We start from the raw sequence: 18331 nt of genomic DNA, 5'->3' as shown, positions 1-18331 counted from the left end.
ATAGTTGGTTTATAATAATATATTAGTTTCAAGTGTACAGCACAGTGATTCTAAATTTTTGTAGATTATACTCCATTAAAAGTTATTATAAAATATTGGCTATAGTCCCTGTGCTATACAATGTATCCTTGCCGCTTATTTATTTTACACATAGTAGTTTGTACCTGGAGAAGGCAATGGCACCCCACTCCAGTATTCTTGCCTGGAAAATCCCATGGAGAGAGGAGCCTGCTGGGCTACAGTCCATGGGGTCATGAAGAGTCGGACACGACTAAGAGACTTCACTTTCCCTTTTCACTTTCATGTATTGGAGAAGGAAATGGCAACCCACCTCAGTGTTCTTGCCTGGAAAATCCCAGGGACAGGGGAGTCTGGTAGGCTGCTGTCTATGGGGTCGCATAGAGTCGAACACGACTGACGCGACTTAGCAGCAGCAGCAGCAGCAGTTTGTACCTAATTTTCTACCCTTAATATGCCCCTCCCCTTCCCTCTCCCTACTGGCAACCATTAGTTTGCTCTCTATGTTTGTGGGTCTGCGTCATTGTTGTCGATGTTTTACTTTATTTATTAATTTCACATATAAGTGATGACATTCAGTATTTGTTTTCCTTTGTCTGACATTTCACTAAGCATAGTACCCTCCAGGCCCATCAAATCTGTTGTGAAATGCAATTTTGTTCTTTTTTACGACTAATATGACAGTGTAGCTATATGCACTAAGTGTGTGCACGCTAAGTCACTTCAGTTCAGTTCAGTTCAGTTGCTCAGTGGTGTCCGACTCTTTGCCACCCCATGAATCACAGCACGCCAGGCCTCCCTGTCCATCACCAATTACCAGAGTTCACTCAGACTCCGTCCATCGAGTTAGTGATGCCATCCAGCCATCTCATCCTCTGTCGTCCCCTTCTCCTCTTGCCCCCAATTCCTCCCAGCATCAGAGTCTTTTCCAATGAGTCAACTCTTCGCATGAGGTGGCCAAAGTACTGGAGTTTCAGCTTTAGCATCATTCCTTCCAAAGAAATCCCAGGGCTGATCTCCTTCAGAATGGACTGGTTGGATCTCCTTGCAGTCCAAGGGACTCTCAAGAGTCTTCTCCAACACCACACTTCAAAAGCATCAATTCTTTGGTGCTCAGCCTTCTTCACAGTCCAACTCTCACATCCATACATGACTACTGGAAAAACCATAGCCTTGACTAGAGGGACCTTTGTTGGCAAAGTAATGTCTCTGCTTTTGAATATGCTATCTAGGTTGGTCATAACTTTCCTTCCAAGGAGTAAGTGTCTTTTAATTTCATGGCTGCAGTCACCATCTGCAGTGATTTTGGAGCCGCAAAAAATAAAGTCTGACACTGTTCCCACTGTTTCCCCATCTATTTCCCATTAAGTGATGGGATTGGATGCCATGAATTTCATTTTCTGAATGTTGAGCTTTAAGCCAACTTTTTGACTCTCCAGTTTCACTTTCATCAAGAGGCTTTTGAGTTCCTCTTCACTTTCTGCCATAAGGGTGGTGTCATCTGCATATCTGAGGTTATTGATATTTCTCCCAGCAATCTTGATTCCAGCTTGTGCTTCTTCCAGTCCAGCGTTTCTCATGATGTACTCTGCATATAAGTTAAATAAGCAGGGTGATAATATACAGCCTTGACGTACTCCTTTTCCTATTTGGAACCAGTCTGTTGTTCCATGTCCAGTTCTAACTGTTGCTTCCTGATCTGCATACAGGTTTCTCAAGAGGCATGTCAGGTGGTCTGGTATTCCCATCTCTTTCAGAATTTTCCACAGTTTATTGTGATCCACACAGTCAAGGCTTTGGCATAGTCAATAAAGCAGAAATAGATGTTTTTCTGGAACTCTCTTGCTTTTTCCATGATCCAGTGGATGTTGGCAATTTGATCTCTGGTTCCTCTGCCTTTTCTAAAACCAGCTTGAACATCAGGAAGTTCACAGTTCACATATTGCTGAAGCCTGGCTTGGAGAATTTTGAGCATTACTTTACTAGCATGTGAGATGAGTGCAATTGTGCGGTAGTTTCAGCACTCTTTGGCATTGCCTTTCTTTGGGATTGGAATGAAAACTGACCTTTTCCAGTCCTGTGGCCACTGCTGAGGTTTCCAAATTTGCTGGCCTATTGAGTGCAGCACTTTCACAGCATCATCATTCAGGATTTGAAATAGCTCAACTGGAATTCCATCACCTCCACTAGCTTTGTTCGTAGTGATGCTTTCTAAGGCCCACTTGACTTCACATTCTAAGATGTCTGGCTCTAGGTCAGTGATCACATCATTGTGATTATCTGGGTCGTGAAGATCTTTTTTGTACAGTTCTTCTGTGTATTCTTGCCACTTCTTCTTAATATCTTCTGCTTCTGTTAGGTCCATACCATTTCTGTCCTTTATTGAGTCCATCTTTGCATGAAATGTTCCTTTGGTATCTCTAATTTTCTTGAAGAGATCTCTAGTCTTTCCCATTCTGTTGTTTTCCTCTATTTCTTTGCATTGATCGCTGAAGAAGGCTTTCTTATCTCTTCTTGCTATTCTTTGGAACTCTGCATTCAGACGCTAATTTAGTCATGTATTTTCATTGATAAGCCAGGAATGAATGAAGATGTTTCAGGACGAAATATATGAAAGGGAAGGTGAGGCCAGTGGGGAACTGGCATCAAACAGCACCTAATGAAACTAGTGATCCTTAAATATAAATCTTCTTTTTTATAAAATAAAAAGTTAGAGTGCTCCACCTGACCTGCCTCTTGAGAAACCTGTGTGCAGGTCAGGAAGCAACAGTTAGAACTGGACATGGAACAACAGACTGGTTCCAAATAGGAAAACGAATACGACAAGGCTGTATATTGTCACCTTGCTTATTTAACTTAAATGCGGAGTACATCATCAGAAACTCTGGGCTGGAGGAAGCATAAGCTAGAATCAAGATTGCCGTGAGAAATATCAACAACCTCAGATATGCAGATGACACCACCTTTATGGCACAAAGCGAAGAAGAACTAAAGAGCCTCTTGATGAAAGTGCAAGAGGAGAGTGAAAATATTGGCTTAAAGCTCAACATTCAGAAAACGAAGATCATGGCATCTGGTCCCATCACTTCATGGGAAATAGATGGAGAAACAGTGGAAACAGTGGATGGTTTTATTTTTCTGGGCTCCAAAATCACTGCAGATGGTGATTGCAGCCATGAAATTAAAAGATGCTTACTCCTTGAAGGGAAAGTTATGACCAACCTAGATAGCATATTGAAAAGCAGAGACATTGCTTTGTCAACAAAGGTCCATCTAGTCAAGGGTATGGTTTTTCCAGTAGTCATGTATGGATGTGAGAGGTGGACTATAAAGAAAGCTGAGCGCCAAAGAATTGATGCTTTTGAATTGTGGTGTTGGAGAAGACTCTTGAGAATTCCTTGGACTGCAAGGAGATCCAGCCAGTCCATCCTAAAGGAGACCAGTCCTGGGTGTTCATTGGAAGGACTTATGTTGAAGCTGAAACTCCAATACTTTGGCCACCTGCGAAGAGCTGACTCATTAGAAAAGACCCTGATGCTGGGAAAGATTGAGGGCAGGAGGAGAAGGGGACGACAGAAGAGAGATGGTTGGATGGCATTACCAACTCAATGGCATGGGTTTGGGTGGACTCTGGGAGTTAGTGATGGACAGGGAGGCCTGGCCATGCTGCAGTTCATGGGGTCACAAAGAGTTGGACACGACTGAGCGACTGAACTGAACTGAAGTGCAAAAAATATACATAGAATCTGTTCTTTGTCTTTGAAAAAACCTTTTGGCAAAGAAATATCATGAGCCTAAGATATTTCCCTGTTCTAGTAAGATGCCTGTGACAGGTACATTTGAAAAAAATCATACACTGCAAGCAGAAATGTACAGCACTTGCTTGTTTTATATAAAATGTTTCTGCTCAAAGGATCCTTTTTCTTTCATTTATGAAATTCTCCATCATTTCATAAATACAGGTCATTGGGTCCACTGTATGCATAGTGCATCTTCTCAGTTAATGCACGGGCTAACACTGTCTAAATAGCTGAGGTGTAAACCACGGTACCTCCACAATGGAGTACCCCATCTTTCTCTGACTCTGCCTCTGCCCTCCAGATTTTGGTGATCTGTCCTACCCCTCCCCAGACTGTCCCTTACTTTCATCCTCATAATTCCTCTATTCCATTGATGCTTCAAAAGGGTCTCCACAGTTTCATTGTGGAGAAATAACGACAGGCCTTTGTAGGCAAAACCTGCTTATTACCATCATTAGCATCTTTTCCTGCTTATAACCTTCTCCAGGACGAGCCAAAGAAAGCCATTTCCTGAACTAAGTTCTCAATGAATAGGAGACCCTCACGCGAATTCAATAAATGTTGAATAATTACTCTGGGCACTTTTAGCGGTACTGAATGGTAATCAGAGCTAGCCCCTATCCTCCACATGGACAGCATCAGTGGTGAGAAGACATGTACACATTACATGGTTGGGAAATAGTGAAATACAGACACCGAATTTCAGTGGAGTTCTAAGAAATGTAATGAAAAACAGAATTAAGGAATGCCCTCCTATAATCTACGCAGAACTTAAATAGGTGGAAAGACAGAGAATCAAGGCAGGACCACAAATGAAAATGTTTCAAATTGTAAATGAATATGACTTTCTGAGGACAGTTAAAAATATGGGTAAACTAGAAAGTGTTAGGTGTTCAGTCATGCCCAACTCTTTGGGACCCCATGGACTGTAGCCCATCAGGCTCCTCTGTCCATGGAATTCTCCAGGCAAGAATACTGAAGTGGGTAGCTATTCCCTTCTCCAGGGGATCTTCCCAACCCAGGGATCGAAACCAGGTCTCCTGCATTGCAAGCAGATTCTTTACCATCTGAGCCATTAAGGAAGCCCATGAGTAAACTAGAGTATAGGATTAAAATGAAGAATATAAAAATGATAAACTGCCTCTGCTAGAATGAAAAATGTTATGAAAAATACTTATGTTGAGTATTGGTGGGGATGTGGGAAAACTGGGATTTTGAAACACTACTGTGAATTGGTTAAACCACGTTGGAGAAGTTCAGGCAGTTTCATGAAAGTAAAATAAATGCCTACTTTATGATCCAGCAATTCTGCTCCTAAGTTTATTCCAACAGCAATATACATATATTTTAAGCAAAAGATATCTACAACATTGTTGACAGCAGTACTATTATTATTTTTAAATTTTATTGAAGTATAGTTGATCTACATTTCAGATGTACATCAAACTGATTTGATGTATATATATTTATACATACATATATTATGTGTATATATATTCTTTCTCAGATTCTTTCATTATGGTTTATTACAGGTATATATAATTCTCTGTGCAATACAGTGGGTCTTGGTTATTTATCTATTTTATATATAGTAGTGTGTATCTGTTAATCCCAAATTCCTAATTTATCTCTTCTTTCCTTTCCCCTTTGGTAACCATAAGTTTGCTTGCTATGTCTGTGCCTCTATTTCTATTTTATAAATAAGTTCATTTGCATCATTTTTATTTTTTTTAGATTTTACACATAGTGGTATCATGATACTTGTCGTTCTCTGTCTGATTTACTTCACTTTAGTATGATAATCTCTAGGTCCATCCATCTTGTTGCAAATGGCATTATTTTATTCTTTTTTATGACTGAGTAATGTTCCATGATGTGTATGCATGTGTATATATTAACAGTTTCAAACTGATGTCCAGCCACAATAAAATCAATACCTATATTGCTATATATCCATTGAATGGAAATCCATCCAGCAATGACAACAAATGCAACAGGGATGAATGTTATCATGGGTGATGTGGAGCAAAAACAGCTGACACAGAAGAAAAGGAAATCAAAGAAAACCATTTATAGATAAGGATGGGGTGACCAGAAGCATGACCTGACCCCCAGCACACAGGGCTGGGACAGAAAGTCACAAGGCAAGCCCGGCTGAATGACTGGAGTAGAAGCTTGTCTATGGCCCTCATGTCCTAGCTCCTTGGTGTCAACAAAGTAGAAAGTGCTAGACAATCCTTGTAAGAATCAAAAGATCAGAAATTAAGAATAAAACCAGATTTCTTAGGAACCAGAACCAAGTGGCTACAAGGTAGGCTCCTCTCTAGGCCCCAGGCCTTCTTCATGGCTGCCCTGCTTCTCGCAGTCTTTGCTCCACCTCCTCCCTCTGCTCCTGGGCTCCTCATTCATGCTTCTTATAACTGAGGCTGGGTGTGGCCATCAGGGTTGCCCAGCTCTCCTGTCCTCTGGCCTTCACGCATCTGTCACTTCAGTCTTTGTGGCCAGCTGCCTTACTCTTAGGTTTCAAAGTCCTGAGACCAGCTCCTGATTGGGTCACCTCATCTCTTGGAATCAACTCTCACAGGTTGGCTGAACTCTAACTCCTGATCCTTCAGGTCCCAGTGAAGATGTCACTTCTCCTGATAAGTGTTCCCTGTTACTGCCCCCTCCCAGGACCAGGCTGGAGTCCCCTACGTGAGTGCCTGCAGACTCGGGGCATACACATCTCCTGTAACTTCCTATTAACATGCCTGACTTCCCACTGAAACAGAAGCTTCTCAGGGACAGAGTTGAGTCTTATTGATAGTTATCTCCCCAGCACCCAGCTCTTTAAATAGGTCTTAAGAAATTAGTCTGATAGTAAAATAATGCCTAAAAATCTAAAAATATTTAAATTTGATAATTTTATTTGACCTGAGGCAACCATACCTGCTAGGCTTCTAGCTGTCCAGGCTTATAGCTAAAGGGCACAGACTGAAGATTCCGCCCTCGTGTGGCCCCCTTAGCATCTTGGGCAAAGCTGGATCCTGGGACACCATCCAGGAGTGAGAAGAATCTGAGTAAAGGTACTCACTCCCCTCACATGTCACATAGCATCATCATAAAACTAGGCTAGGCTTACTTTTTCTTATTTTGCATTAAACTGCAATAAATATAGTTCAAATGAGAACTCCTGTTACATGACACACTATATAAAGTGAATCTGAAATGTCATTAAGTCTCTTTGATCTTTTTAATGCACCATTAATACAATTATCTTATTAACAGAGACAGTCTCCTCAGAGCAGAAACCATCAATTTCAACATCCAAGTCTGTCAGTAACAACTTCTTACTCATTTATCTGCAAAAAAATTAGGTAATTCCTTCTGCAAAGTAAATACTGGGTTTGTTCCTTATCTAGAGTCTGTTTCTCTCTATAAAGCATGTAACATCTTTATTTCAGACCCAACATACTTCTTGTCATTGAGCAGAGGTGTAAACAGCAGGCGTAAACAACCTGCACAAGAGCTGCTGATCTTACATCAGGTGCAGCCTCCATATTCCACACAGAATCCTGGTGGTCTACTAACGAACTATATCCAATCACACTGAACATACTTTAAGCATTTACAGCATTTTCTAGTGCTTGCATATAAGGATTATCTGATCCCAACTTCATTCTCTATGAGGTGAGTGTTACCCTCATTCTCGTAGCAAGGGAAACAGCTTCAGAGAGGCAGATTGTTCAGTTCACTGCAAGAGACCCTCTGGAGACCCTGCATACTAGGCAGGGTTTTCTGGCCCACGTACAATGCAGAAAACTAAATGGAAACATGACTGTCAAATACTGGTATTTCATGGAGAAACACCTGCCTGAGATTCTGACTTATTCCCTGGACAGTGCCACCTGGAAGAACCTGAGTTTGTATACCAAAAAACCCAAGCCACTAACTTTTAGTCGAAGCAGGACCGACAAACTTAAACCAGCAGGCAGTCTTCCCTATAGCCCAGCAAACAGATGCCTGAACTGATGGAAATGTTTGTCAGAGCATCACACAGCAAGAAACAGGATCCATAATTTAAAAGCTCACCTTTGGCATTTTATTCATTATGAAAAGCAAATTTTGCCTTTATGTTCCATTGTTAGCAAACAACAAAAAATTCATCTCTAATTTTTATCAGCTTCTCATAGATTAAATATTATAATGGAAACACAATAAGTAAATTTAAAGGATTGCATTTTTTCTTGAAGCAGAAAATTGTCAACAAGTTATCCAGCATTTTCAACCCCACTCCCTAGTCCACAGGTAGAATTTACCACTTCCACAGCCTCCCCTTCTGACTCCCTCCTCTTTCCTCTTCCTTGTTTCTCTCCCCTTCATTCCCAGGGTCCAAGATGCATTAGAGGAATTACTATTGCACAGTGTCATTTCAGTTGAGGAAACTACACTCAGTGACTTTGATCATCTCTTTCATCTCCAAGCTATTTTTCTAAGAACATAATACAAAATATACGATGGGACAACACCCACCTTGTAGAGAGCTCTTTAGTTACAGAGGACACAGTTCATACCTGAAGATTTCAAGAATAACACCTCACCCCACCACCACCACAAAGGTGCTGATCAAACACAGAATTATCTCACCCAATGTTATACCTATTCAAACAACTTCTGCAACCTGAAGCAGAAAGTCTTATTTTTAGCATACTTCCCAGGGTGATTCTGATATTCATTCTAGTTCAGCAACTATTGTTTTAGAAATCAGAATAACTTCAATTTCACTTCATGTATGGAGACACTGCTAGTTGCTGAAGCAAGAACAAAGCAACACCTTTTGCCTACCTCTCTTTAAGCACACAGTTGTTTTGTTTTTAAAGATAACTTAAAATTTCACTTGTTCAGAGTTTATTATTAGTCCCCATGTTAGGGACTTACAGGACTACAAACATTGTAAGGCATAGTGCACTAAGGCTGTAACTATCAAAACCTAAGGTTTCATGCCTGTTTGAAATTACCAACTAAAATGGAGACAGAAAAAAAAAGCTTCTTTTGGAGGATGATATATTGACTTCTATCTTAATCTCATTATTTCATATCTTAATGTCTTCCTACAAAATAATACATGCTTTTTCTTGTGTAGCCAAGCTGCACAAGCAGATCTACCCACCTAAAAGGATATATTTCACCTGCTTATCCAGAATCACATCTCATGAAAAAAACATGATGCCGATAGAAGGCCTTAAATTCACTGAAAAATCCAATTTTATCTGTTTCCTGGATTTGAAAGACAACTATTTTCAATATTAGAAAGGCCGTAGTTCTTTGGTTAAAGATATACTGCTGTATGTTCTGTCTCCTTTGAATCAAATAAAATAGAAAACCTGTTACTAGGCAGCAGGCAGGTGCCTTAATAGTGAAAATAACGTTATCTCTTCTGCAGGCTGTAGCCCCATGCAGAAGCCTTACTTAACTCAGGCTTTTGTTTTTATTTTTAATCCAGGATTTACAAAAGTGTGTTAAGTCACAAAATTCAAAGTCAAAGCACCACATTTCTAAAGAGACACATATAAACATATGAGTAAATCCTGTGCTAAATGCCAATTCTCTGACAGAACAAGCTGCTCAGAGACCTACTCCATCACTCCTCAAATGTGAGTTCACCATAACCACAGAAGCAGAGTATTCGGGTACCAGACCCGAGCACTGATGTTTCAACATGATTCATAAGTGTTTTTGAGACGCATGCAGGTTTGGCAAGCTGTCTGGAGTAAAATCATAAAGCCCAGGACAGTTGTAACCAGAGCATAAATTTGGGTGGTATTATAATTTATAAGAAGCGACATAAGCATCCATAGTCTTGGTCCCTAAAGGACTTCTTTTTCAGATGGCACGAAGTCAGTCTTGACACCAAAAGGCAAAGTGCAAAATCTCCACCACTCAGAATCAGCTGAGTAAAACAGATGTTGGCAGATTAGAGAAAAACAGCCAAATCAGAGGCAGAGGAAGGCTGCAGAGTAGGCTTTGTATAACTCCACTCGCCAGCTTACCCATCCTTCTAAGAGCTAGGCCAAGAACCCCAGCACTTGTTCTAGGCCAGTGCTATCCAATAGAAATATAATAATGTGTGCATATTTTCAATGTTTTATTAGCTATGATAAAAAGAGGAAATTAACATGCCAAATAAATTTAATAGTATATTTTGTTTCAAGAATATACTCAAAATATCATTTCAACATGTATATATTTAATGGGATATAGTCAATATAAAATTATTAATGAGATGTTCTGCATCTTTTCATTCTTATAGGATTTTGTCTTCAAAATCTTGTGCATATTTGATTTATACTTAAAGCAGATCTCAATTCAGACTAGCTGGCAGCCTCACGCAGCTCTAGTAGTAAACACCACAGATCTACATATTCACTCTGGCTCTCAGTCCCACCCTCCACCTCTCCCCACACACACTTGTTCTTGGTTTAATCTTTAATTTGGGACTTCTACTCTATACTCACCTGCAATCCTGGGCTTTAGCCCCTTTCTATTTCCAAATCCAATTTCAAAATTTTTTAATCTCAGGTGTCCCAAATCACTAACCTGTTTCGTTGTCTCTGTTCTAGTACAAGGCTTTTGTCTCCATTCACTTCCTTCTACCTCTGGTGAAAACTTCTAGCTCTTGTTACAATAGAAATTCCAAATGGGATGGGAGGCCAAAATTTTCTTAAACTTGCTTGTCAAGAGAAAGTTGGGCAATCAAAATACAATATTCTCCCTGTTCTTCAACTTATAACAATATTTTTCTTCTCAAGTCAAAAGCAGAGACATGTACAATTCAATGTCATGTCATTTAGCTGATCCACACAATCTCAACAGATTGTAAAAGTCATTCATCAGTCACAGAATTCCTGACAGTCAATATGACCCCAAGCAATCTGAATGCCTGGGATAAAATGGAAAGGAAAAAGATTAAGGGTTTGTTGGCAGCATATGGTAAATAACGATGACTTCTCTATTCTGTATGGATCTATCTTGTTGGCTGGATACACCCAAAAGTCAAAAATATAAAGCCAAATTCTAAATGAGCTCTGAACTGCTGTTAACATAAACTGTATCATAAGCAAGGTGAAAAGACAGCCTTCAGAATGGGAGAAAATAATAGCAAATGAAGCAACTGACAAAGAATTAATCTCAAAAATATACAAGCAACTCCTACAGCTCAATTCCAGAAAAAATAAACGACCCAATCAAAAAATGGGCCAAAGAACTAAATAGACATTTCTCCAAAGAAGACATATAGATGGCTAACAAACACATGAAAAGATGCTCAACATCACCCATTATCAGAGAAATGCAAATCAAAACCACTATGAGGTACCATTTCACGCCAGTAAGAATGGCTGCTATCCAAAAGTCTACAAGCAGTAAATGCTGGAGAGGGTGTGGAGAAAAGGGAACCCTCTTACACTATTGGTAGGAATGCAAACTAGTACAGCCACTATGGAGAACAGTGTGGAGATTCCTTAAAAAACTGGAAATAGAACTGCCTTATGACTCAGCAATCCCACAGCTGGGCATACACAATGAGGAAACCAGAATTGAAAGAGACACGTGTACCCCAATGTTCATTGCAGCACTGTTTATAATAGCCAGGACATGGAAGCAACCTAGATGTCCATCAGCAGATGAATGGATAAGAAAGCTATGGTACATATACACAATGGAGTATTACTCAGCCATTAAAAAGAATACATTTGAATCAGTTCTAATGAGGTGGATGAAACTGGAGCCTATTATACAGAGTGAAGTAAGCCAGAAGGAAAAACACCAATACAGTATACTAATGCATATATATGGAATTTAGAAAGATGGTAACAATAACCCTGTATGCGAGACAGCAAAAGAGACACAGATGTATAGAACAGTCTTTTGGACTCTGTGGGAGAGGGTGAGGGTGGGATGATTTAGGAGAATGGCATTGAAACATGTATATTATCATATGTGAAACAAATCACCAGTCCAGGTTTGATGCACAATACAGGAAGCTTGGGGCTGGTGCACTGAGATGACTCAGAGGGATGGTATGGGGAGGGAGGTGGGAGGGGGGTTCAGGATGGGGAACACATGTACACCTGTGGCAGATTCATGTCAATGTATAGCAAAACCAATACAATATTGTAAAGTAATTAGCCTCTGATTAAAATAAATAAATTTATATTAAAATAAATAAAATATTAAAAACATAATCCTGTACAAACGCACAGTGAAGACTAAAAATTTACATAATGTATTAATTAGGGAATCAAACACTTAACAAGGCCAATTTAAAAAAGAATATGAGTTGGGCAAAAACCTTCTTAGATATAACAGCAAAAGCATAAGGAACAACCACCAAAAAATGGATAAATTGGATTTCATCAAAGTTAAAATCTTTCATGCTTCAAAGCATTTTGTGTGTGCGTGAGTTTCAAAGTTAAAATCTTTTGTCGTCAAGAAAGTGATACAACGACCCACAGAAAGGTAAAAAATGTTTATAAATCATATATATAGACTATATAAATATCACATTTAGAATACATAAAGACTATTATAACTCAATAACAAAAAGACAAATAACCCTATTAAAAACTGGTCAAAGGATTTGAATAGACATTTTTCCAAAGAAGATATAGAAATGGCTAACATGCACATATAAAGGTTGTCTACATCACTCTCACTGCTGCTGCTGCTGCTAAGTCACATCAGTCATGTCCAACTCTGTGTGACCCCATAGATGGCAGCCCACCAGGCTCCTGTCCCTGGGGTTCTCCAGGCAAGAACACTGGAGTGGGTTGCCATTTCCTTCTCCAATGCATAAAGTGAAAAGTGAAAGTGAAGTCACTCAGTCGTGTCCGACTCTTCGAGATCCCATGGACTGTAGCCTACCAGGCTCCTCCATCCATGGGATTTCCCAAGCAAGAGTACTGGACGAAAATGCAAATCAAAACCACAATAAGATGCCATTTTATACCACTTGTAGGGCTATAATCAAATCAACAACAACAAAAAGACTTTCAAAAGACAAGTGTTGAAAAGGATGTAGAGAAACCAGAATGCTCATATACCACTGGTAGAGATTGTTTTGGTAAACAGTCTCACAGTACTTCAAAACGTAAAATACAGTGTTAACATATATGACCTGGCAATTACATTCCTGGCTACATATGTAAAGGAAACGAAAACTTATATTCAAACAAAAACTTGTGCATGAATGTTCATAGCAGCAGTATATGTAACAGACAAAAAGTAGAAACAACCCAAATGTCCATCAACAGATGAATGAGAAAATAAAAAGTGATATATCCATGCAATGGCATATTACTGTGGAATAAAAAAAAATACTTATCTATGTATGCTATAACATGATGAATCTTCAACACATTTTCCTAGGTAAAAGAAGTCTGTCACAAAAGATTGCATTTCATATAATTTCACTGGCTCATGTCCAGAATAAGTAACTCTACAGAAATAATTCTATAGAGATAAAAATAGATCAGTGGTTGCCTAGGGTTGGGGGACTGGACTGAAATGGGAAGTGGCTGCTAATGGATATGAGGTTTCTTTCTGGGGAGATGCTTTAAATTTGATTGTGGTGATGGTTGCACTAAACTTTGTGAGTATACTGGGAATGACCAAACTGTACATTGGAGATAAATGAATTGTATGGCATGTAAATGATATCTCAATAAAGCTATTATTAAATACAGATATAAATTGAGTTTATGTAAGAAATATAGTCCTGAATATTCATTGGAAAGACCTACAGTGAAACTGAGGCTCCAATACTTTGGCTACCTGATATGAAGAACCGATTCATTAGAAAAGACCCTGATGCTGGGAAAGATTGAAAGCAGGAGGAGAAGGGGACAACAGAGGACGAGATGGTTGATGGCATCACCAATTCAATGGACATGTTTGAGCAAGCTCCAGGAGTTGGTGATGGACATGGAAGCCTAGTCTGCTGCAGTCCATGCGGTCACAGAGTCAGACACGACTGAGCAAACTGAACTGAACTGAACTGAGTCAGACTGAACTGAACTTAACTCCAGAAACATAAATATATATGTATCTATATAAAGTAAATTTCAGAAAAGTTTTCACAGTTCATGAAAAAGTAAAAAGTAATAAGACTGGAAAATTATATACAAAGAATAAAACTAACATTTGAAATTTTATTTTCTACTAGAGAGAAAAGAAATAATCATACCTGTCAGATATCTATACATAAAATTTTAAGTGAACAGAGTTGTAAAATACAGCGACTGTAAGTAGCAAGTCAACCAAAGTTGGATTCCTCTAGGTTTGTTAGCCAATGCTCTGCATCACAGCGAATGCCACAGTCATGCTTTGCTTTTCCAAGTCTTAGATACTTTTTCTTAACAAAGGTTTCCCAAGAGTATACCATGATTTTGAATCTCAGTTTTGTTAGGCAGAAAATGGCAGGTATTTCCTCTTAGCTAATACATGGGAATAGATCATCTAAAAGAGAAGGAATCTCAGAACTTAAGTCACAAGAAGTCATTTGAAAGAAACCAAAAAACAAAGAGTTGACCAAGCAACCCTTAAAAGCTTTTAGGATACTTTAAAAACTATCTGTAATCATTAACTTCAACAATTATTAAGGAACGAGAAAGCTAGTTTGAAAACTCTCACCTGATAATAAAGTTATTAAGATCCCCTTCTCCAGGGGATCTTCCTGACCCAAGTTCAATCCCTGGGTTAGGAAGATCCCCTTGAGAAGGAAATGGCAACCTATTCTAGTATGCTCGCCTAGAAAATCCCATGGACAGAGGAGTCAGGGAAACTACAGTCCATGGGGTCACAAAGAGTTGGACACGACTGAGTGACTTCACTTTCACTTTTCACTTTCATCCTTGCAAGATGGAAGCAAAGATGCTATAAAAGTTATTCAGTTTACAAATCCACTAAAAGAGGTGAAGCATTAACGAGACTTGGCTGACTGACAATCCTCTAATTGGTAAAGACAGACCCACAAAGCCAGCCAAGTCATAGCTAAATTGTACAGCTGATGAGAAGAGGGGAAAAAAAGAGAACTGGAAACAGACTAAGATAACCCAGTTTAAAATCATCATTGTACTAGAAGTCAAACAGTATGCAAGCAGTGTACAAACTTTACTCAGGAGAGGTATTAAAGACAATTTTCTGGATGTTCAAAAGAATCAGTTATAATACAGCTACCTTAGAGGAATGTGAAAGGCCATTTATAGCAACTATCATTGAAATGTCCCAGAGTATTTTAAGTATGAAACACAAGAACTAAAAGATATGTGTTTGTTTGTTTAAGATAAATAATATAAAGGTGTTAGGACATTCTGTTCTATCACTTTATACTGACTGAACTGTCTGAGGAGTCACTTGGCTTTCCCAGTGGCTCAGTCGGAAAGAACCTGCCTTCAATCCAAGAGACACTGGGAAGATCCTCAGGAGGAGGAAATGGCAATCCACTCCAGTATTCCTTCCTGAAAAATTCCAAGAACAGAGGAGCCTGGCAGTTCTGTTGGGGTCACAAGGGGTTGGACACAACTGAGTGACAGATAAACTTAGATAAACTCAGATAGATTCACAGACAGAAAGTCCTGGATGAAAGGTATATCAGCTGCCTCAGAAAACATACATAAATACCTTGGAAGTGAAAGGCAGATTCTAGTGAATTTTAGCCCCCAAGGTCCTAAATCTGCCAGAGGTTCCACCAAAGAATTTTTTTTTTTTACCACTGGCAGGAGTAAAAATGCAACCTGACTACTCTGGCAGCTAAGATGGTATAGACAGGAGGACAAGTGAGCCAGAGACCAAAGGCACCTTGTCCAGACACCAAGGACTGGGGGGCAGGGATGTGTTTGTTGATGACAGAGCTACGAATGAAATGATTGGTTGGTAGTTGAGAGCAATCTGTTCTAGTTCTCGTCTCTCTATCTCCTGCGTGAAGCTTGGCTTTTGGGCACTGGTATGCTCAGTCTTCAGATGAATAGGCTACATCCAACTATAAAGAATGACCACTTAAATTCATCACACAAGAAAGCTTGGAGGGAGACCAATAGAGGGCTAAGGGAAATAAATGGAGCCATAAGCAAGAACAGGATCTGGCAAAGTTGCTTTTTTCTCTTAAAGGCAGAAAATAGCTACTGAAGGAGCTGCAGAACCTGAAACATTTTATCAATGAGCTAAAAATACCCAGACAAGGAACTCTGGAGGTGTTGAAAGCCAGTGAGAGAAACCTAAAAAAGGACAAGTAGATTGCAATATTAATAAAAATCTGGGTTAGAGATGTCAAGCTTAGTAAATGGACTAATTAAATAATTTTTTGAAAAATATAAAACATAAACAACAATTTATAAGCCTCTAGATTACTTCAAAGGGTTAAATCAACTATCAAGGCTGTATACCATATGGTTTCTGAAGCATATTCAAGATTTTTTTTTTTAACACAAATAGATATTTCAAGTAATAAAAGCAATTGTGACACAATTTTTACTATAAAAAAGGATTCATCAAATTGGAAGTTATCTTTTATGAATGGAAAATATTCTTTAAAAATAAGAAAACACTAAGAACAAAAAAGAAAGATATAAAATGCAAAGATACTAGAAATTTACCAATTAAGACATATGAAGTAAATAAGTGAAGTTAAGTGAAATAAAACAGAAATCACTGCTTGGCTTTATAAAAACAAAATTCAACAATATCCTATACCTAAAAGATACAAATAAGCTAAACTATATACATGCTATCAGTCAAGGTTTAAGATTTATTATGTCTTTGCAAACACAAAACAGAGAGGGTAAGTTACTAATATGAAAACTATTAGATATTAAAAAAGTATATAAAACTATGACTCTCTGACATACATCACAGCAGGATCCTCTATGACCCACCTCCCAGAATATTGGAAATAAAAGCAAAAATAAACAAATGGGACCTAATTAACCTTAAAAGCTTCTGCACATCAAAAGAAACTATTAGCAAGGTGAAAAGACAGCCTTCAGAATGGGAGAAAATAATAGCAAATGAAGCAACTGACAAACAACTAATCTCAAAAATATACAAGCAACTCCTACAGCTCAACTCCAGAAAAATAAATGACCCAATCAAAAAATGGGCCAAAGAACTACATAGGCATTTCTCCAAAGAAGACATACAGATGGCTAACAAACACATGAAAAGATGCTCAACATCACTTATTATCAGAGAAATGCAAATCAAAACCACTATGAGGTACCATTTCACACCAGTCAGAATGGCTGCGATCCAAAAATCTACAAATAATAAATGCTGGAGAGGGTGTGGAGAAAAGGGAACCCTCTTAAACTGTTGGTGGGAATGCAAACTAGTACAGCCACTATGGAGAACAGTGTGGAGATTCCTTAAAAAACTGGAAATAGAACTGCCTTATGATCCAGCAATCCCACTGCTGGGCATACACACCGAGGAAACCAGAAGGGAAAGAGACACGTGTACCCCAATGTTCATTGCAGCACTGTTTATAATAGCCAAGACATGGAAGCAACCTAGATGTCCATCAGCAGATGAATGGATAAGAAAGCTATGGTACATATACACAATGGAGTATTACTCAGCCATTAAAAAGAATACATTTGAATCAGTTCTAATGAGGTGGATGAAACTGGAGCCTATTATACAGAGTGAAGTAAGCCAGAAGGAAAAACACCAATACAGTATACTAACGCATATATATGGAATTTAGAAAGATGGTAACAATAACCCGGTGTACGAGACAGCAAAAGAGACACTGATGTATAGAACAGTCTTATGGACTCTGTGGAAGAGGGAGAGGGTGGGAAGATTTGGGAGAATGACATTGAAACATGTAAAATATCATGTAAGAAATGAGTTGCCAGTCCAGGTTCGATGCACGCTACTGGATGCTTGGGGCTAGTGCACTGGGACGACCCAGAGGGATGGTATGGGGAGGGAGGAGGGAGGAGAGTTCAGGATGGGGAACACATGTATACCTGTGGCGGATTCATTTTGATATTTGGCAAAACTAATACAATTATGTAAAGTTTAAAAATAAAATAAAATTTAAAAAAAATTAAAATAAATAAAAAAGTATATAAAACTATGAAAATTTAAGAACAGTAAACTGAATGTACAAGTATTATAGCAATAATACACCCTCAAGAAGTGAAAACTATCAAATATAATTATATCTGAGAGCCTCAGAAGTATATCACAGCAGGTTGGATAAGGAATTAAAATGAACAAAATCCACTGGTCATCATCACTTCTTACTCCCCTATCTTAAATCTCATAAGGCCAAATGGTTATATATAACTGACTGTATCTTAGCAAAAATTGTTACTCACTTCTGTTTGTTACTTTCAACTTTCCCACTGATTTCAATCTTACAAATAGTTATGATGTCCAGTTAACCCCTAAACACCTCTCAGTACTTGTTCTATAACGTTTGCCTTATGAGACACTCAATAGATATTTATTATTAAGTGCTCAATAAAATG

General features: G+C 38.7%; 1 protein-coding gene across 8 annotated transcripts in view; it reads right to left on the bottom strand.

Moving 5' to 3' along the window:
* TMTC1 (transmembrane O-mannosyltransferase targeting cadherins 1) overlaps nucleotides 1–18331 on the bottom strand; it is a 315289-nt gene that overhangs the window by 148400 nt on the left and 148558 nt on the right. The gene's annotated exons all lie outside the window — the stretch shown is intronic.

The sequence above is a fragment of the Bos grunniens genome, chromosome 5 (assembly GCF_055505025.1).
Source record: "Bos grunniens cultivar Pamir isolate PY7600 chromosome 5, Bosgru_T2T1.0, whole genome shotgun sequence".
NCBI classification, from domain to species: Eukaryota; Metazoa; Chordata; class Mammalia; order Artiodactyla; family Bovidae; genus Bos; species Bos grunniens.
This window is presented reverse-complemented; position numbering and strand designations above follow the sequence as displayed.